Raw genomic sequence first — 22,557 nt, forward strand, 5'->3', positions numbered from 1 at the left:
GAAGAGGCGGAAAGTTAAAACAAGCATTTACTTCACCCCCCGGCCTCGGTCCACCAGACCCCAAAAAGCCGATCCACATACATTGCAGGAACGAAGGTGAGTTCTGTGCCGCAGTAGTGACCCAACTCCAAGGGGACAGGGGAAGACCAGTGGCATATTACTCAACACGACATTCACCCGTAGTGCCGGGCTTATCTCGCTGTGTGGCAGCTCTGGACTGCGCAGCATTGGGCGGTCAGGGTCAGCGAACCTACAGTAATGACCGGAGATATCATCTTACACACCCGGCATCCCATTGTAGAAATGTTGAACAACAGTAAGCTCAGATCAGTCTCAAACCTACGACAGACCCACTGGGAAACAGTCTTCATTCCTAATGATTCCGGCGTTGGACTGGGGTGGGCACAGTCAGAAGTCTGACAACCCTGGTTCAAGTCCAACTAGCTTTCGGAGCACAGCTCCTTCCTCAGTTGAAAGTTCACCTTCAGCTGAGGAAAGTTCAGCTCCTTCACCTGAGGAAGGAGGAGTGCTCCGAAAGCTAGTGATTCGAAACAAACCTGTTAGACTTTAACCTGGTGTTGTAAGACTTCTTACTTAATTCCTAATGATAGATCAGTGGTCATCATAAAGGACACCGGGGAAAACCCTGCAGAAGGAATCATACACAGGAGAGTCATATGTACACTCTGAGATAGATGAGGAGGTAAGTGGAATGATAGTGGAAGAAGACTAGAAACCCCAGAATTCACCTGGATGTAGATGGATCTAGAAAATATATCAATGGTCCCCATGAACCAGATGGGCAGTAGTAGATGACAAATTAAGAACAGTCCTCTCGGGAAGGCTGGAAGGAGCACTGTGAGCAGAGGTGGCTGAATTGGTGGCTTTCACTCAGGCCCTGATCATGGCTAAGGAAAAGATGGTGAACATATACACAGATAGTAGGTATGTCTTTGGGGTCGTGCACAACTATATGACAGCATGGCATGGGAGGGGCTTTGTCATTTCTGGAGGAGATAGGATAAAACAACAACAGCGTATAGAAGCCTTATTGGAAGCCACAAGGTTACCAAGACAGGTAGCAGTGATAAACATTAAGGCCCACCAGAAGGTAGAGACACCCCAACAAAAAGATAATGAAGCAGCAGACGAGGCAGCCCAAATTGCCCTGGAACAATCCCCGTCAAAAGTGCCCAGGGAGAAGACATCAGTGTTGAACTATCACACAAAGACATATCAAGGGAAGAAAAGAACGAATGGGATTTAAAAAAAGGGGGGGGGGAGCCAGATAAGAAAGGGATCTTGAGGAAGGATGGAAAGGTAATTGCCCCTGCCTGCATCAGGCAGATCCTCTTTGAATAACACCATGGAATGGACCAATGGAGGCTATGATGCACTTAATCGGAAAGGAACGGCGGTGGCCAGGAATGGAGAGAGATATAGCTAAGCACTGTCAGAGATGCATCCCATATGCGCAGTACAACCCGGGGCACCCCGTAAAGATCTGGGTGGCAAATCAGCCGAGACCAAAGGGACCCTGGGAGAATCTCCAAATTGATTTTACTGGATCACAACCCACGAGCCGGGGAAAACGATACTGCCTCGTAATAATTGACCAGATGGGTGGAGGCATCCCAAACCCGTGACTGTATGGCCACAACCGTGGCATGAATATTAGCCAAGGACGTGATTCCTCACTGGGGGGTACCCTTGCAACTAGATTCGGACCAAGGACCATACTTTACTGGAAGAGTAATGAAGAAAACATGTGAGTGGATGGGGATCAAACAAAAATTCCACATCCCTTACCATTCCCAAAGCTCAGTAGAGCAGATGAATAGGACCCTAAAAACTGCCCTGACAAAGGCTCTAGGGGAGAAACAGCAGCAATGGGTAGATGTGCACAGGGAATAATAACAGGGGAGAAGAAATAGTCCGATAAGGGACAGGACGCGTAGATACATATTAAAGCTCAGTAATCAGTGAAAGGAAATGCGGCAGCCAGTGTGGACTGGACAGGAGACGGAGGATAAAAATCTGGACATTTTCTGGACCGCATTCCCTGATGTCCCTACAGCAGGGACGAAGGTGATGGTAAAGGTGCTACCTGAAAAGCCTGGGATCGCCCCCAGATGGACGGGACCGCACCAAGTTCTGATCAGTGGGGATACCTGTGTATGTGTGGACATAGAGGGTATGGGATCATGGAAACATTGGACACAATTAAAAGTATACCGAGAGTAAAAATATGTATTTATGTTCAAATCCGATAACTCCACACAACCAAAATTCCGAAGAGCTGCAGAAGACCCATGATGTTTGCTGTAATAATGATAATATGTTTGATGGTAGTAACCGGGAATAGACTCCCAGCACAGAATTAACGGGACTTGCATGTAAATACCTACTTGTACATGTCATATGCATATGCGAAAGGCATCGATGTCTCTAGCTGTTGGGTGTTTGCCCATGTACCAATCGATGCAAAAGGGGGAATACCCCTGAGATCAGTGCTCTTTAATATAACGGAGGCGGCAGCATGGATAATTAAGCAGAACGAGACGCGGGGGAAATCGACGGAAGATATCGCGGGGATAGATATGTACGCCATACTTACAGAACAATGAAAGAGGGCAGGGTCCCATCTCTCAGGGGTGTTCACCAGGTTTTACCAATCCCGGTATAATTTCTCCCAAGCTCCGGCATCAGTGGCGTGCAGAGGTCTGGTGATGCCCGGGGCAAATCTTGATTGTATGCCCCAAAGCCCCACGTAAATATTTCATTAAATATCACCAAAAAACCTATAGAAAACGTAGTTGCACCCGTTCTAGAGCTATTCACTGACCTCTTTATCTTTAGAACATAGAACGATACAGCGCAGTACAGGCCCTTCGGCCCTCGATGTTGCACCGACATGGAAAAAAACTAAAGGCCATCTAACCTACACTATGCCCTTATCATCCATATGCTTATCCAATAAACTTTTTAATGCCCTCAATGTTGGCGAGTTCACTACTGTTGCAGGTAGGGCATTCCACGGCCTCACCACTCTTTGCGTAAAAAACCCACCTCTGACCTCTGTCCTATATCTATTACCCCTCAATTTAAGGCTATGTCCCCTCGTGCTAGCCACCTCCATCCGCGGGAGAAGGCTCTCGCTGTCCACCCTATCTAACCCTCTGATCATTTTGTATGCCTCTATTAAGTCACCTCTTAACCTTCTTCTCTCTAACGAAAACAACCTCAAGTCCATCAGCCTTTCCTCATAAGATTTTCCCTCCATACCAGGCAACATCCTGGTAAATCTCCTCTGCACCCGTTCCAAAGCTTCCACGTCCTTCCTATAATGAGGCGACCAGAACTGTGCGCAATACTCCAAATGCGGCCATACTAGAGTTTTGTATAACTGCAACATGACCTCATGGCTCCGGAACTCAATCCCTCTACCAATAAAGGCCAACACACCATAGGCCTTCTTCACAACCCTATCAACCTGGGTGGCAACTTTCAGGGATCTATGTACATGGACACCGAGATCCCTCTGCTCATCCACACTACCAAGAATTTTACCATTAGCCAAATATTCCGCATTCCTGTTATTCTTTCCAAAGTGAATCACCTCACACTTCTCCACATTAAACTCCATTTGCCACCTCTCAGCCCAGCTCTGCAGCGTATCTATGTCCCTCTGTAACCTGCAACATCCTTCCGCACTGTCTACAACTCCACCGACTTTAGTGTCGTCTGCAAGTTTACTCACCCATCCTTCTGCGCCCTCCTCTAGGTCATTTATAAAAATGACAAACAGCAACGGCCCCAGAACAGATCCTTGTGGTACGCCACTCGTAACTGAACTCCATTCTGAACATTTCCCATCAACTACCACTCTCTGTCTTCTTTCAACTAGCCAATTTCTGATCCACATCTCTAAATCACCCTCAATCCCCAGCCTCCGTATTTTCTGCAATTGCCGACCGTGGGGAACCTTATCAAACGCTTTACTGAAATCCATATACACCACATCAACTGCTCTACCCTCGTCTACCTGTTCAGTCACCTTCTCAAAGAACTCGATAAGGTTTGTGAGGCATGACCTACCCTTCACAAAACCATGCTGACTATCCCTAATCATATTATTCCTATCTAGATGATTATAAATTGTATCTTTTATAATCCTCTCCAAGACTTTATCCACCACAGACATTAGGCTCACCGGCCTATAGTTACCGGGGTTATCTCTACTCCCCTTCTTGAACAAAGGGACCACATTTGCTATCCTCCAGTCCTCTGGCACTATTCCTGTAGCCAATGATGACCTAAAAATCAAAGCCAAAGGCTCAACAATCTCTTCCCTGGCTTCCCAGAGAATCCTAGGATAAATCCCATCAGGCCCCGGGGACTTATCTATTTTCACCTTGTCCAGAATTGCCAACACTTCTTCCCTACGCACCTCAATGCCATCTATTCTAATAGCCTGGGTCTCAAAATTCTCCTCCACAATATTATCTTTTTCCTGAGTGAATACTGACGAAAAGTATTCATTTGGTATCTTGCTTATCTCCTCAGCCTCCACACACAACTTCCCACCACTGTCCTTGACTGGCCCTACTCTTACCCTAGTCATTCTTTTATTCCTGACATATCTATAGAAAGCTTTTGGGTTTTCCTTGATCCTACCTGCCAAAGACTTCTCATGTCCTCTCCTTGCTCGTCTTAGCTCTCTCTTTAGATCCTTCCTCGCTTCCTTGTAACTATCAAGCGCCCCAACTGAAACTTCATGCCTCATCTTCACATAGGCCTCCTTCTTCCTCTTAACAAGAGATTCCACTTCTTTGGTAAACCACGGTTCCCTCGCTCGACCCCTTCCTCCCTGCCTGACTGGTACGTACTTATCAAGAACATGCAATAGCTGTTCCTTGAACAAGCTCCACATATCCAGTGTGCCCAACCCTTGCAGCCTACTTCTCCAACCTACACATCCTAAGTCATGTCTAATGGCATCATAATTGCCCTTCCCCCAGCTATAACTCTTGCCCTGCGGGGTATACTTATCCCTTTCCATCACTAACGTAAAGGTCACCGAATTGTGGTCACTGTTTCCAAAGTGCTCACCTACCTCCAGATCTAACACCTGGCCTGGTTCATTACCCAAAACCAAATCCAATGTGGCCTCGCCTCTTGTTGGCCTGTCAACATATTGTGTCAGGAAACCCTCCTGCACACATTGTACAAAGAACGACCCATCTAGTGTACTCGAACTATATCTTTTCCAGTCAATATTTGGAAAGTTAAAGTCTCCCATAACAACTACCCTGTTACTTTCGCTCTTTTCCAGAATCATCTTCGCCATCCTTTCCTCTACATCCCTAGAACTATTAGGTGGCCTATAGAAAACTCCCAACAGGGTGACCTCTCCTTTCCTGTTTCTAACCTCAGCCCATATTACCTCGGAAGAAGAGTCCCCATCTAGCATCCTTTCCGCCACTGTAATACTCTCCTTGACAAGCAGCGCCACACCTCCCCCTCTTTTGCCCCCTTCTCTGAGCTTACTAAAACACCTAAACCCCGGAACCTGCAACAACCATTCCTGTCCCTGCTCTATCAATGCCTCTGAAATGGCCACAACATCAAAGTCCCAGGTACCAACCCATGCTGCCAGTTCCCCTACCTTATTTCGTATCCTCCTGGCATTGAAGTAGACACACTTCAAACCACCTACCTGAACACTGGCACCCTCCTGCAAAGTCAAATCTGTGCTCCTGACCTCTATACTCTCAATCTCCCGTACCCCAAAACTACAATCCAGGTTCCCATGCCCCTGCTGAATTAGTTTAAACCCCCCCCAAAGAGCACTAACAAATCTCCCCCCCAGGATATTGGTGCCCCTCAGGTTCAGATGTAGATCATCCTGTCTATAGAGGTCCCACCTTCCCCAGAAAGAGCCCCAGTTATCCAGAAATCTGAATCCCTCCCGCCTGCACCATCCCTGTAGCCACGTGTTTAATTGCTCTCTCTCCCTATTCCTCATCTCACTATCACGTGGCACGGGCAACAATCCAGAGATAACAACTCTGTTTGTTCTCGCTCTGCGCTTCCATCCTAGCTCCCTAAAGGCCTGCCTGACATCCTTGTCCCCTTTCCTACCTATGTTGTTAGTGCCAATGTGGACTACGACTTGGGGCTGCTCCCCCTCCCCCTTAAGGACCCGGAAAACACGATCCGAGACATCACGTACCCTTGCACCTGGGAGGCAACATACCAAACGTGAGTCTCTCTCGCTCCCACAAAATCTCCTATCTGTGTCCCTGACTATTGAGTCCCCAATTACTAATGTTCTACTCCTTTCCCCCCTTCCCTTCTGAGCAACAGAGACAGACTCCGTGCCAGAGGCCCGTACCCCATGGCTTACCCCTGGTAAGTCGTCCCCCCCACAAGTATCCAAAACGGTATACTTGTTACTCAGGGGAACGACCGCAGGGGGTCCCTGCACTGACTGCTTCTTCCCAGTCCCTCTTACAGTTACCCATCTATCTCCAGTCTTTGGTGTAACTACTTCCCTGAAGCTCCTATCTATGACCCCCTCTGCCTCCCGAATGATCCGAAGTTCATCCAGCTCAAGCTCCAGGTCTCTAACACGGTTTTTGAGGAGCTGGAGTTGGGTGCACTTCCCACAGATGAAATCAGCAGGGACACTGACGGCGTCCCTGACCTCAAACATTCTGCAGGAGGAGCATTGTACTGCCTTCCCTGACATCACCTCTAGATTTAAAAAAAAACAAGAAGAAGAAAAAGAAACAAAGAGCTTACCTGATATTCCCTCAAACCCTGCTCCCGGTGAAAGATAAGCAAATTTAAAGGCACTCACTCACCTTCACGACAGGCCCCAAGCTGCCTCTAGGTCATCTCTAAGGTATAGGACGGCTGCCTGAGGTTAAATTGCGCTGTAAGAGTTAGTCAATTTCCCCTTAGCGCTGGGATTCTAGGGATATTGTTCTCTTCTTCAGTCATTTTGCTTTGCAGCAATGGGTGAGATGTTATGTCTCGAAAGTTGTGCCTCCCTCCTCTGCAACCCCCATGGAGAAGGATACGAGCAGCAACATCATGGAAATACTGTTATGACCCTTGTGGAAACAAACTACAAACAACCCAACTAAGACCAATATACAAGACTTCACTTTTATATTAGCAATCACACCGAAATCAACGTAAATTAAACATGAATTAACAGGAAAATTGCAATAATATGACCGATAAATTACACATAGCAGATACAAAGACATATCTCACACATTTCTCAATCAGCCCATTCAGCACGTATCGCATTCATTTCAGCCACAATATCCTTCAAAACGTTGAACTTCTTCAAATCATCTTCAAATTCCATCTTCATTTCTCTAAAGCTTTAGCACCAAGTCTCATCAAACACCGGCATTACTTCACCCAATTTCCACAAATATAATTTTCACAGTCGACACATTTCCAGATCACTTCTTCTTCACAAAACCCTGCTCATGTGGGGCCTGTTTGTGCACTATGCCAGTGCATAAAGGGTCTCCAAATCCAGATATAAAGCTCTGTTCAAGATCCGAGCTCCAGCAGCTTGCAGTCAAGTAGAACATAGAACATAGACCAGTACAGCACAGAACAGGCCCTTCAGCCCTCGATGTTGTGCCGAGCAATGATCACCCTACTCAAACCCACGTATCCACCCTATACCCGTAACCCAACAACCCCCCCCCCCCCCCCCCCAACCTTACTTTTTTAGGACACTACGGGCAATTTAGCATGGCCAATCCACCTAACCCGCACATCTTTGGACTGTGGGAGGAAACCGGAGCACCCGGAGGAAACCCACGCATACACGGGGAGGACGTGCAGACTCCGCACAGACAGTGACCCAGCCGGGAACCGAACCTGGGACCCTGGAGCTGTGAAGCATTTATGCTAACCACCATGCTACCGTGCTGCCCCTGTCTCTGAGAATCTCCCATTTATAGGACCCTGGGCTTTAAGTATAAAGGGTAAGAGGGCAAAAGTTAAGAGGCCATGATGAATCTTCATAAAATACTGGTTCTGTCCCAAATGGGTGCCCCTGGCCCAAATGTCAAATTCTGGGCACGACAGTTTAGTAAAGTTGACAACTATAGAGAGGGTGCAGAGAAGAGTTTAAAAATGGATCAAAAGATAAAGATAAAGAATAAATAAAACTCACCCATGGTGGCATTGATTGCCATCGATTCGGGAGAAGAATTCGCGCCCTTTTTGTTCACTCCGGCGCAGGCCGGCCGCCCGCGGTGCGCAGGCGCGCTCTGGCCGACCGCGGTGCGCAGGCGCGCTCTGGCCACCCGCGGTGCGCAGGCGCGCTCTGGCCGACCGCGGTAGGTGCTCCGTTCTCTTCACGCTGCTGCCCCCATCCAATCGATGCCCGGGGCCAGCGCACCGTCGGCCCCCCCCTCTGCACGCCACTGTCCGGCATGCTTCTGATATGAGGCGAATGAGGTGGACTAATGAGACGCTATATCTGCAAAGAACCCCAACGGGACAGCCCGGGGAGACACAGCTTTTGGGGAATGAGAAAGGAAAGAATGTGCCAGAGAAACTACAATTGTCTGTTCTGAATTTATTTTTTTTTAAATATTTTTACTCTCCTTTTTCACAATTTTTCTCCTGAATTTACACCCACCAACAACAAACAATAATCAGCAACAGATATGTCAATCCCATAACAATAACAACAATCCCGTCCTCCCACCAACCCCCAAACATCAGTCCGCATGTTTACATAAACAAATGACAAAAAAAGGAATCATAGTCATCCTTAACACACACGGCCCCCCTCCCTCCCACCCCCCCAACTAATGTTCGATGTTATCCAGTTCTTGAAAGTGCATAATAAATAGTGTCCATGAATTGTAGAACCCCTCCGAGCTTCCCCACAGTTCAAACTTAACCTTCTCAAGTGTTCCAACAGGTCCCCTTGCCACGCCAGGGCACAGGGTGGAGAGGCCGCTCTCCATCCCAGCAGGATCCGCCTTCGGGCGATCAACGAGGCGAAGGCTATGATATCTGCCTCCGCCCCCGTTTCCAACCCTGGCTGGTCCGACACCCCGAATATGGCCTCCCGGGGACCCGGGTCCAGCTTCACATGCACCACCTTGGAAATTACCCTAAACACCGCCTTCCAATACTCCCCAAGCTTTGGACAGGACCAAAACATATGAACGTGATTAGGCCCCCCCCCCCCCCCCCCCCCCCCCGGCAACGCTCACACACATCTTCTACCCCTTCAAAAAATTGGCTCATCCTCGCCCTCTTGAGGTGCGCTCTATATACAACCTTCAGTTGTATCAACCCCAACCTCGCACATGATGTAGAGGCATTTACTCTCTGGAGCACCTCACACCAGACACCCTCCTCCATAACCTCCCCCAGCTCTTCCTCCCACTTTGCTTTGATCCCTTCTAGTGGTGCCTTATCCTTTTCCAAAATAGCTCCATACACCACTGACACTGTCCCCTTCTCCAGTCCCCTTGTCGTCAGCACCTCCTCCAGCAATGTGGAAGCCGGTTCCTCCGGGAAGCTCCGTATCTCCTTCCTGGCAAAGTCCCGAACCTGCATATACCTAAACATTTCTCCCTGTTCCAGCCCATATTTCGCTTCCAGCTCCCTCAATCCTGCAAACCGACCCTGAAGAAACAAATCTTTTAGCGTCTTAATCCCCTTCTAAGGAGACAGTAAATTAATATAGGCCGGAGATATATCTGCTGTTATATGGTACATAATAGAAATACTATTTATGGTTAATAAAATACATTTATTACTATTTCTAGTTGCGCAATATAATACTGTAGTTATATATTTTCAGTCCTAGTCATTATAGCACAGAACAAATCCATTCAGTAACTCGAGTCCATATCGATTCTCTTACCAACAAACAAGTCAGTTCTATTCCCCCCTCGATATCCCCGTTCTCCTGCAAATTAATTTCCTTCAAATACTGGTCAATTTTATTTTCAATTCAATATTTCGTCTCCACTTCCACATCCATCGTAGACAGCAAATTCAACGTCTTGACCACTCGCTACCAAAATTAAATCCTTCCTCAGGGTGATACGGCAGCACAGTTGTTAGCACTGTTGCTTCACAGCACTCAGGACCAGGGTTCGATTACCAGCTTGGGTCACTGTGCGGAGTCTGCACGTTCTCCCCGTGTCTGCGTGGGTTCCCTCCCATAAGTCCCGAAAGATTTGCTTGTTAGGTCAATTGGACATTCTGAATTCTCCCTCTGTAGCCAAATAGGTGCCGGAGAGTGGCGACTGGGGGATTTTCACAGTAACTTCATTGCAGTGTTAATGTAGGCCTATTTGTAATAATAAAGATTATTATAGATTCCCCCTTTATCTCTAACCAATAGATGCTTGGATGAAGATTTTCACCTCTTCAACAAGAAACAGTGAGCCTGGATCCCTCATGAATCAGCCCCTCAGGAGAATTGGGAGGGTGAATATTAGATACAGCAGAGTGAGAATGGAGGGAGGGTGTGTGGGATGGAGACTTACACCTTTTGGGGAATGAGAGAGGAAAGAATGTTCCAGAGAAACTAGAATTGTCTGTTCTGAATTTCTGACCTGGACTGACAGTGATGTCTTTTGTAAACATCTTTTACAGGATATCAGAAGGTTAGGATCTACAGATTGAAATCTCAAACCAAACGTCACATCAAGATCTGGAGTCGCTCCATTCGCTGGGACCAGAATATCATCGGCTTTTAAAGCTAGAAGGAAAAACGTTTCTCTGTTCTGACGGCTTCAAAAGATTTTAATTATCAGTGTGACTGGAAAAGCACCGAGACACACACACCCGAGTGAGAGTGTTCCAGAGCACTGACTGTGGAAAGAGCTTTAACCAGTTACACAGCCTGAAAAACATTGCACCGTTTACAATGGAGGGAAACACTACCCGTTTTCTATATGTGAGCGAACTTTCAACATACTGTTGAATCTGGGGACACCTTTATCATGCAGTAACTGTGGGAACACAGGAATTGTGGGAACAAATTTGGATGCCTGTCTGGTGGAATCTGATCAACGTGGACATACTGGGGAAATGCCTTTCACCTGCTCTCAGTGTGGGAAGGAATTCAGTGATTCAGTCAAACTGCAGACACACCAGAGAGTTCACACTGGGGAGAGGCCATTCACCTGCACTGAGTGTGGGAAGGGATTCACTCAGTTAGCCAATCTGCAGAGACATCAGCGAGTTCACACGGGGGAGAAGCCATTCACCTGCACTGAGTGTGGAAAGGGATTCACTCAGTTGTCCCATCTGCAGGCACACCAGCGAGTTCATACTGGGGAGAGGCCGTTCATCTGCTCTCAATGTGGGGATGGATTCACTCATTCATCCAGCCTGCTGGTACACCAGCGCATTCACACGGGTGAGAAGCCGTTCAGATGCTCTGTGTGTGGGAAGAGTTTCATTCAGTCAAATAGCCTGCTGGTACACCAGCGACTTCACACCGGGGAGAGGCCATTCACCTGCTCCGTGTGTGGGAAGGGATTCACTCGATTATTAGGTCTGCATAGACACCAGCCAGTTCACACTGGGGAGAGGCCGTTCATCTGCTCCGTGTGTGGGAAAGGATTCGCTCAGTCAGCCCACCTGCTAATCCACAATGTCACTCACACCAATGAGAGACCTTTTAAATGCTCTAACTGGGAGCAGCTTCAAAAGCTCTCGGCATCTGACAGCCCACCAGCGGATTCACACTGAGGAGAGACCGTTCAGCTGCTCTCACTCTAAAACGTCATCTAACCTGCGGGTACATCAGTGAGTTCACACCGGGGAGAGCCATTCACCTGTTCCGACTGTGGGAAGGGCTTCACCAATTCATTCAACTTCATGACACACCAGTGAGTTCACACTGGGGAGAGACCATTCACCTGCTGTGTGTGTGGAAAGGGATTCACTCATTCATCAAACCTGCAGAGGCACCAGCGAGTCCTCACCGGGAAGAGGCCTTTCCCCTGCTCTGTGTGTGGGAAGGGATTCTCTTAGTTATCCCACCAGCAGTCACACCAACAAGTTCACAAGTGATTACACGGGGTCAGATTCTGCTGTTGGTGTTGCTGTTAATCACATCCAGGATCGAACCATGTTCATTCTGAAATCCTTCACTCCCTCTTGACATTTATTTGTCTGGCTAAAAGGATGGTCTCTTTCCGAATGTTCACAATTAAAGGGCTGGGCTGGTTTCCCAGGAGTTGGATGACATTGAAGAGGACTGTAAACTAATATCGGACAGAAATGTGTCAAGTGCTATGATATAATACGGATTAGATGTTTTATGATGTGGTATGTATTAAATATGATATTTATGATTCTGTAATGAAATGAATTTTTACTATTTGTAGTCTTGTAATATAGTACTGTAGCTCTGTTATATATCTCCAGTCTTAGAGTCCTTCAGCACAGAGGGAGTCCATTCAATAACTCGAGTCCAGACTCTCTGTAGAACAATCCAATCTGTCCCATCCCCTCTCTATCCCCGTTCCCTGTCAGTTTATTTCCTTCAAGAGTGCAAGCATTTTAATTTGGAAATTGTTGATTGTCTCCACTTCTACCATCCTCGTAGGCAGCGAGGTCCCGTTCATGACAACTCGCTGTCTAATAAAGCTCTTCCTCACATCACCCCTGTATCTCTGTTCAAGTAATACTGTGAATATTACACATATCTTTAGCTCAATAAATATACAGATATCTATTTACAGATGCAGCCTGCATGAAGATTTTCAGGTCTCTATGTCCAGGACAGGAAGCAGTGAGCTTGGATCTGTCAATCAGCCTGAATCAGCACCTTCAGGAGAATTGGGAGGGTGAATATTAGATACAGCAGAGTGAGAATGGAGGGAGAGTGTGTGGGATGGAGATTTACAGCTTTGGAGAATGAGAGAGGAAAGAATGTTCCAGAGAAGATAGAATGATCTATTCTGAATTTTTATCCTGTACTGACAGTTATAACTTTTGTAAACTCCTTTCCCAGGATAGTATCCGGCCGTGTCTGTGTGCCCAGCCAATCCAATTTGTCAATTCAACTTTGCAGCAGCTCAGTCCCAGCTTTGGAAACATCTTCATCTTTCTGTGAGGCCCCGGCCCCATTGACTATGACAGGGTTCATACTGTCTCCGTGAGGTTGTTGATGTAAAGTCACGTCAGACCCACACTAGAACATAGAACATTACAGCGCAGTACAGGCCCTTCGGCCCACAATGTTGCGCCGTCCTGTGAAACCACTCGAAAGCCCACTCTAAAGCCCTCGAAAGGGTCTGGTTTAGCTCACTCAGCTAAACCGTTGGCTTTTAAAGCAGACCAAGGCAGGCCAGCAGCACGGTTCGATTCCCGTACCAGCCTCCCCGGACAGGCGCCGGAATGTGGCGACTAGGGGCTTTTCACAGTAACTTCATTGAAGCCTACTCGTGACAATAACGATTTTCATTTTCATTTCATTTTTCATCTACACTATTCCCTTATCATCAATATGTTTATCCAATAACCATTTAAATGCCCTTCATGTTGGCGAGTCCACTACTGTTGCAGGCAGGGCATTCCACGCCTTTACTACTCTCGGAGTAAAGAACCTACCTCTGACATCTGTCCTATATCTATCTCCCCTCAATTTAAAGCTATGTCCCCTCGTGCTAGACATCACCATCCAAGGAAAAAGGCTCTCACTGTCCACCCTATCTAATCCTCTGATCATCTTGTATGCCTCAATTAAGTCACCTCTTAACCTTCTCTCTAACGAAAACAGCCTCAAGTCCCTCAGCCTTCCTTCATAAGATCTTCCCTCCACACCAGACAACATCCTGGTAAATCTCTGCGCCCTCTCCAATGCTTCCTCATCCTTCCTATAATGGGGCGACCAGAACTGCACGCAATACTCCAAATGCGGCCGCACCAGAGTTTTGTCCAGCTGCAACATGACCTCATGGCTCCGGAACTCAATCCCTCTACCAATAAAAGCTAACACACCCTACGCCTTCTTAACAACCCTCTCAACCTGGGTGGCAACTTTCAGGGATCTATGTGCATGGACACTGAGATCTCTGCTCATCCACACTACCAAGAATCTTACCATTAGCCCAGTACTCTGTCTTCCTGTTATTCCTTCCAAAATGAATCACCTCACACTTTTCTGCATTAAACTCCCATTTGCCACCTGTCAGCCCAGCTCTGCAGGGGCAGCACGGTAGCACTGTGGATAGCACAATTGCTTCACAGCTCCAGGGTCCCAGGTTCGATTCCGGCTTGGGTCACTGTCTGTGCGGAGTCTGCACATCCTCCCCGTGTGTGCGTGGGTTTCCTCCGGGTGCTCCGGTTTCCTCCCACAGTCCAAAGATGTGCAGGATAGGTGGATTGGCCATGATAAATTGCCCTTAGTGTACAAAATTGCTCTTAGTGTTAGGTGGGTTTACTGGGTTATGGGATAGGGTGGAGATGTTACCTTGGGTAGGGTGCTATTTCCAAGAGCCGGTGCAGACTCGATGGGCCGAATGGCCTCCTTTTGCACTGTAAATTCTATGATAAATTCTATGATTATCTGTGTCCCTCTGTAACTTGCAACATCCTTCCGCACTGTCCACAACTCCATCGACTTTAGTGTCATCTGCAAATTTACTCACCCATCCTTCTCCGCCCTCCTCCAGGTCATTTATAAAAATGATAAACAGCAGTGGACCCAAAACAGATCTTTGTGGTACACCACTAGTAACTGAACTCCAGGCTGAGCATTTCCCATCAAACACCACCCTTTGTTTTCTTCCAGCTAGCCAATTTCTGATCCAAACTGCTAAATCACCCTGAATCCCATGCCTCCGTATTTTCTGCAATAGCCTACCATGGTGAACCTCATCAAATGCTTTACTGAAATCCATATACACCACACCAACTGCTTTACCCTCGTCCACCTGTTTGGTCACCTTCTCAAAGAATTCAATAAGGTTTGTGAGGCACAACCTACCCTTCACAAAACCGTGTTGATTATCGCTAATCAAATTATTCCGTTCCAGATTATTATAAATCCTATCTCTTATAAACCTTTCCAAGACTTTTCCCACAACAGAAGTAAGGCTCACTGGTCTATAGTTACTGGGGTCATCTCTACTCCCCTTCTTGAACAAGGGGATAACATTTGCTATCCTCCAGTCTTCTGGCATTATTCCTGTAGACAATGATGACATAAAGATCAAAGCCAAAGGCTCAGCAATCTCTTCCTTAGCTTCCCAGAGAATCCTAGGATAAATTCCATCCGGCCCAGGGGACTTATCTATTTTCACCTCCTTATGAACCCCAAGCCCTTCTAGTCTAGTAGCCTGTATCTCAGTATTCTCCTCGACAACATTGTCTTATTCCTGTGTGAATACTGATGAAAAATATTCATTTAGCACCTCTCCCATCTCCTCGGACTCCACGCACAACTTCCCACTACTGTCCTTGACTGGCCCTACTCTTACCCTAGTCATTCTTTTATTCCTGACATACCTAAAGAAAGCTTTAGGGTTATCCTTGATCCTACCTGCCAAAGACTCTCATGTCCCCTCCTGGCTCTTAGCTCTCTCTTTAGGTCCTTCCTAGCTAACTTGTAACTGTCGAGTGCCCTAACTGAACCTTCACGTCTCATCTTTACATAAGCCTCCTTCTTCCTCTTGACAAGTGATTCAACGACTTTAGTAAACCACAGTTCCCTCGCTCAACCACTTCCTCCCTGCCTGACAGGTACATACTTATCAAGGATACGCAGTAGCTGTTCCTTGAACAAGCTCCACATTTCAATTGTGCCCATCCCCTGCAGTTTCCTTCCCCATCCGATGAAACCTCAGTCTTGCCTAATCCCATTATAATTGTCTTTCCCCCAGCTATAACTCTTGCCCTGCCGTTATATACCTATCCCTTTCCATCGCTATAGTAAATGTAACCGAATTGTGGTAACTATCACTAAAGTGCTCACCTACCTCCAAATCTAACACCTGAGTTTCCTGCCATGGTACCAATAAAGCACGGCAGCTTCTGCCTTCAGGTGGAGACAACCCGACTTGAACAAAACTGATCCCAGAAGTACCATACACTCTGAAACATTGTTCAAAACATCGACAAACTTATTTAACTTCCAAAATTTTCCTTCTACTTCTGCCACCTTCTGAGGAGGTTACAGAAACACTGCCCCCAGAGGTGAACCCTGGCAAAAATGCAGCTTTTTAAAATCTATTGACTTAGATTCACAAGAAAGTCACTAAAGAGGCTGCTTAGCACAGGGCTAAATCGCTGGCTTTGAAGGCATGCCAGCAGCGCGGGTTCAATTCCCGTAACAGCCTCCCCGAACAGAATGTGGCGACTAGGGGCTTTTCACAGTAACTTCATTTGAAGCCTACTTGTGACAATAAGCAATTTTCATTATTTCATTTCAAATTGACGCGAAAAATTAAAATGACCTTTCCTACTGTGGGAAACCCCAATATTTTATTCAATTTGTAAGACTGCAAGGAAAGGATACTTCGCTCCAGGAGTGATTTCACACACATGTAGCGATATGGTATATTAATACAAACTTTATTACTAACACACTATTACTAATTTTTGCATCACAAAGACAATAGCTGACAATTACCCATTAAACAATGCTTAACAAAACAATGAAATAATAACCCTTAACTGCTATCTTTATCTGCACTCAAACAAACCCATCTCTGGTCAAAATCCACCTTTAAATACAGTTAGCAGACCCAAGCATACTTGCTTAATATTGGATAGAGATCTTTTGAAGAAACCGGAGTCCTGTCAGAATAATGCACAATTGCTGGCTGAATTCTTCAGAAAATGTTTCTCAGCTCACTTTCCAGCCAAAAAACTAAAACACTGCTGGCCTGCTAGATACCTAATACCCTCACACCTCCCATTAGTTACATCACCCTTATGCCACTTGGATTTCAAGATCTGATTATTCAAGTTTAAACACAATTTATCCAATTATTTATTCACTAGAGAACCTTCTTTATATAAAAAAGTACATTACCCAAGATTTTACGATGCCTTAATTGCACCTCTGTCTTAAAAATGCCGAGCTGCTTAACAAACCAGGATTTTTATAAACATGACTACAGCAGTCACACAGTAACCCAGGCTTTTAACCCCTAGTGCACCAAATATATATAACACAATATATCTGAAATTCCTACATTGATCACACAATTTGGAGCTTTACTGTGCAGATCCATCGAGGCAATAATGCTAAATGACCCCTTATTTGGGATCTCTGAAGTCATGCCAAACTCTCTGCAACTGCCCAACTCTTTCTGGTTAGCTTCCCATTTAGCTTTGTGCCTTAATTTGTCAGCAGCAACAAAACCCTCTCGGTCACGGGGACTTCAACATTGCCCCCAAACACATCCACGGTGTAAAACCGACAATTCTCTGTCTGGAATGTTCCAGGCATTGAAATTACTTTGAATGGATGCCAAAAAAACAAACCAGAAACAGATCCCTGAGGTTCTGAGGAGGCCCCAGTGGTCAGTCAGACTGAACTAAACACACGGGTGGTATAAAACAAACAATACTCACCCCGGTATCTGCTGTCCACGGGGACTTTCCTTTAATCAGAGCCGTCAGTGGATCCTGTTCCTGAAGCCAGGTTGTTGTGGGATAAATGCCACTCGGAGTCCAGAGTTGGTTAAAGTTTGGGAATCTTGGGCAGCACGGTGGCGCAGTGATTAGCACTGCTGCCTCACGGTGTCGAGGTCCCAGGTTCGATCTGGCTCTGGGTCACTGTCTGTGGAGTTTGCATTCTCCCCGTGTCTGCGTGGGTTTCTCCCCCACAACCCAATGATGTGCAGGCCAGGTGGATTGGCCACATTAAATTGCCCCTTAATTGGAAAAAATGAATTGGGTACTCTAAATTTATTTTAGAAAAGTTTGAGAGTCTCTATTACAAGCATGCAGGGGAATGCTTCAGTGAACCAAAATATCTGAAGGAGCAGTTACAATAACACACGTTTATACACAGTACCAAGGCAGCTGTTTGGTCTGCACGTTAGTGGGAAGTACAGGACTTACGGAAAACAAAATATAACTCGATAACAGCTCAGGCTTATCGGCTATAATGACTTCATCGCTCACAAGACACATCGAGGAAATCAAAAGCCAGACCAGTAATCCAGAGACCCAGGGTAATGCAGTGGGGATCCAGGTTCAGCAGATGGTGAAATTTGAAGTCACAAAAAATCTGGAATTTAAGTTGATGACCATGAAAGCATTGCTGATTGTAGTCAAAACCCATCTGGTTCACTGATGTCCTTTACAGAAGGAAATCTGCCATGCTGACCTGGTCTGGCCTACTTGAGACTTCAGACCCTCAGCAATGTGGTTGACTCTTAGCTGCAGCCATTCAGTTCAAGGGCAATTAGGGATGGACAACAAATGTGGCCCAGCCAGTGATGCCCCACATCCGATGACTGGAATAAACAAATAGAAGACGTGCAGGTCAATGGTTCTGGTGGAAAATACAGTGAGATCGAGTCTATGAATATAACTCACTTCCCTTATCTGGATGGAGCAAGGAAGTATGTGGGGGTGAGCCCCATACTTCATGGTCAGGGATGTGGCCAATTCCTGCCAACGATGCAGACAGTGCGCCCTGGTGGAACCAGGCCATCCTGCACGATCAAAATGGACAGTCAGCCCGGCCCAAGCGACTCTTGGAAAACCTGCAACTAGATTTTCCTGGATCCTTGCCTCGAGTACAGGGTAAAACATTGTCTGCTGGTTATCCATCAATTCATCCGGTGGGTGGAATCATTCCTGTGTAAGGACGCCGCCGCTGGCACCATGGCTTTGATATTGGCTAATGAAATAATACCAAGGTGGGAGGTGCCCCTCCAACTGGATTCTGACCAAGGGACCCATCAGTAAAGTTTTGGAAATGCAGCAGAGATTCCACATCCTAGACTATCCTCAGAGTTCGGGAATGGTAGAGCGGATGAACAGAACCTTAAAAAACAGCCCAGCCAAAGCCATGCTGAAGGAAGGGAACAATTGGGTACGGGCCTTGCCCGCAATATTGTTGTGTCAAAGAGCCACCCCCGCCCGGGGAACAGGATTAACCCCTTTTGAGTTAATGACAGGAAGAGCAATGCGCCTCCCGGAGGAGGTGATAACCAGAGGGGTGGAACTCGAGATAAACACAGGAACTGTACTCCAATGTATGAAAGATCTGGTAGACTGCCTGCTTGTCCTGAAAGGTCAGATACTCACACAGCAACAGCATAGAGACTGGACCAAACTGACTGGAGAGGATACCCCCAAACTACCCATGCCAGGGGACAGGGTAATGGTCAAACACATGACAGGTAAAAAGGGACGAGGGGTTTGATGGGAGGGACCCTATGAAGTAATAGTCACTGGGCAAACGTGTCCTAATAGACGAAAAACCCACTGGACACAGTTAAAATCATACCCCAATGAGTAGTCCCATAATCACTGAGAGACCCCTCCAATGGGTCAGCAAACCCATGGAACTGGGGGGAGCCGTGGCATTTGCAGCAGCCGCATTTGTGAAAGGAATCATCTGGATTTGTAAGTGGGTCACGAGTGTAGCCCAGGTTATGGGACAACGGAACCAAAAGGACAAAGAAGAGGAGGGATTGGAAATGATACAAATGATATAATACTAACTGAGATCAGGAAGGCGACTATTTCTACCTCCAGAATTCTATTGCCAGCGCGCTTTGGGACCCCATCCCATCTCTGGTTTCAACCACTGACATCGATCTCGCAATAGACACAGAAGGAGCCGGACATCACTGACACGAAAACCAATGATCACATGTATACTAATGTCACGTGGGTGTGTCGGGCCACTGTAAATGCAATAAGAGACATAATGGGAATGAGCGGTATAGGTTTTTATTATGACGAGACCCAGGATGTATGTACCAATGGGACTTTATACGTCCTGAGGGGCAGCTTATACCAATTACCTGCAGTTCTGAAATACCTCGGCCCTATATCAGTCGGGAACCCAGGATCAAGGGAATTACAGCTAATAGGGAAAGCTGGGACACAGGACCCTTACCCCCAGGCAAGATGACAGCGTATTTTAAAATGATGGAGCAGAAAACACAGTGCCCTCAACAACCCCAATCGCTCTATTGTGAAATATAAAGTTAGAGGGGACTGTATAGAAATGTATTGTATAGAACACTGCCAGGCACCGAAATGTACTGAGAATCAAGAGGTGATACATGTGAGAGATTGACTGCTTAGTACCAGGGAAGAGATTCAGGAAGCCAGTCAGCACAGAAGCCCAAAGATTGAGTGGGATATTGTAGGAAGCAAGGACCCCACCAGATAAGGGTTGGAACCAGGTCAAAACTTACCACCAGCACTGTGACACCGGCAAACCCCTGCTTGGATACAACCACGGGTCCAGGGGCACCCCCAGGCCCGAATGTGATGAGCAAATCACTAGCCGCACTATGGGACACGGGTTAGTCCTGACCCCCGCTGACGAATCAGTGACAATAGCAGCGGGATATGAATATGTAAAAGTTATGATTAATCTCATCAGTCGGCACAACTATGGCCAGGAGTTATTGGTGAGCCTGGAGCAGGAAATTCTGGGGGGAGTGGACTGAAAATGCGTAAGTTACAACAGACGGGCTTTGTGGAACTAGTGGTTTGAGGATATGGGCAGGAGTTTCCACTGTTAACTCCCTTGATATTGCAGAAATAAGAGAAGAGATTGAGGTTATGAAAGGGCAAATGAGAGCTGCAGTAAAGGACATAAACTAGGATGCTGGAATGGCTACAGACCTCAGCTAGTGAGTCAATCAGCTCGTGTGGAAGGAACTTAAACAGTTGCAGCCATATCAAACAATGATTAACAAGTTAATTGATAGACAAGGTGAGATTTCACAGAAAATACACAGGGTGCAGGCGTGTAACATGTATGTAACACACATGTTGCAGAACCTCCAGGCTAACTGACTCCAGCTTGATGCACACTAAGTATCTGATTGGGTGAGCAATGCTCAATTGAAAACATGGATAAAAACGGCCCACCAAGCTGCTGAACTCCTCGGGGAACTGACATTGGCCAGTCGTGTTCCCTTTCAGAATGATAACCTCAAACTCCCAGTGGGAATGTTGTTGCATATTCCCCGGGCAGGGGAGAATGACATCAGCTTCTCCAGGTGAACTATTTGGGATGCTGTGGGAACGGGGTGTTAAACTAAAGGATGCCCTTGAAAATGCAATCCAAAAGAGAGATAGAATATACTCCGTCAACCTCAGGAAATGCAAAGGAGGGCGAACAAACTGGTTGTGTCCAGAGAAGACTATTAGAGCAGAAGATTACTGCGGGTGCATTACATATGAGAACTGCACGATAAGTGGTCGAATTGAACAACCAGACTGTGTTTCCTTTTAAAGATAATTTATTGAAGGTATATCCAGAAAATACAAACAATAAAAAACAGGAACAGCCCAAAACACAAAACAACATTGAACACTGCATAACATATTAACAATGCATTTTACACTACAGCAATATAACACAGCAGGAACCCCCATATATACATCAGCCACACTCACAAAGAATTTTATAAAAATAAAATAGAGTAATCCCCTGCCCCTTAACAACCAATAGTTATACCCTCCCCTAGTTTAGGTAGGTATGGCGCTGGTTTAGCACAGAGCTAAATCGCTGGCTTTTAAAGCAGACCAAGGCAGGCCAGCAGCACGGTTCGATTCCCGTACCAGCCTCCCCGAACAGGTGCCGGAATGTGACGACGAGGGACTTTTCACAGTAACTTCATTTGAAGCCTATTTGTGACAATAAGCGATTTTCATTTCATTTCATTTTTCATTCCCCCCCCCCCCCCCCCCCGGCTGACATTCTAATACTTCTTGAAAAAGTCGATGAACAGCTTCCACCTCAGGAAGAACCCCTCATCTCTCCCTCTAATGGTGAACTTAATTCCCTCCAAATGAAGAAACTCAGCAAGGTCTCACATCCATGACCCGATACTTGGTGGATCTGAGGACGGCCAGTTTAGCAAAATTCTCCTCCGGGCTAACAGGGAGATGAAAGCAACAACATCGGCCTCCTTCCCCACCAAAACACCCGGATCCTCAGAGACTCCAAAAATAGCTCCCCATGGAGAAGGCGTGACCACCATTCCACCAGTTTTTCTTAAATGATTTAATTGGTGATGGAAATGTCGGTCAGTGGGGTTAAGTGCTGTACTTGTGAGATGTGGAAGATCAGTGACGTTTGCAGCGTCTCGGACGACTACACCTGCAGGGAGTGCACCCAATTGTAGCTCCTCACATGGATAGGTTGGAACAGCAGTTGAATGCACTTAGGAGCATGAAGGTGGTGGAAAGCATCATAGACAGGATTTTTAGTGATGTGGCGACACCCAAGGTGCAGACAGATAGATAGGTGACCGCTAGAAGGGGCAGGCAGTCAGTGCAGGAAACCCCTGTGGTCATCTTCCTCTCGAA

At 46.6% G+C, this 22,557-nt stretch overlaps 1 pseudogene; it reads left to right on the top strand.

Moving 5' to 3' along the window:
- The window catches only part of LOC119951582, a 60,640-nt pseudogene extending 48,260 nt beyond the window's left edge, over positions 1–12,380 (top strand).
- Positions 12,381–22,557: the final 10,177 nt, after the last annotated feature.

The sequence above is a fragment of the Scyliorhinus canicula genome, chromosome 17, assembly GCF_902713615.1.
Source record: "Scyliorhinus canicula chromosome 17, sScyCan1.1, whole genome shotgun sequence".
Taxonomy (NCBI): domain Eukaryota; kingdom Metazoa; phylum Chordata; class Chondrichthyes; order Carcharhiniformes; family Scyliorhinidae; genus Scyliorhinus; species Scyliorhinus canicula.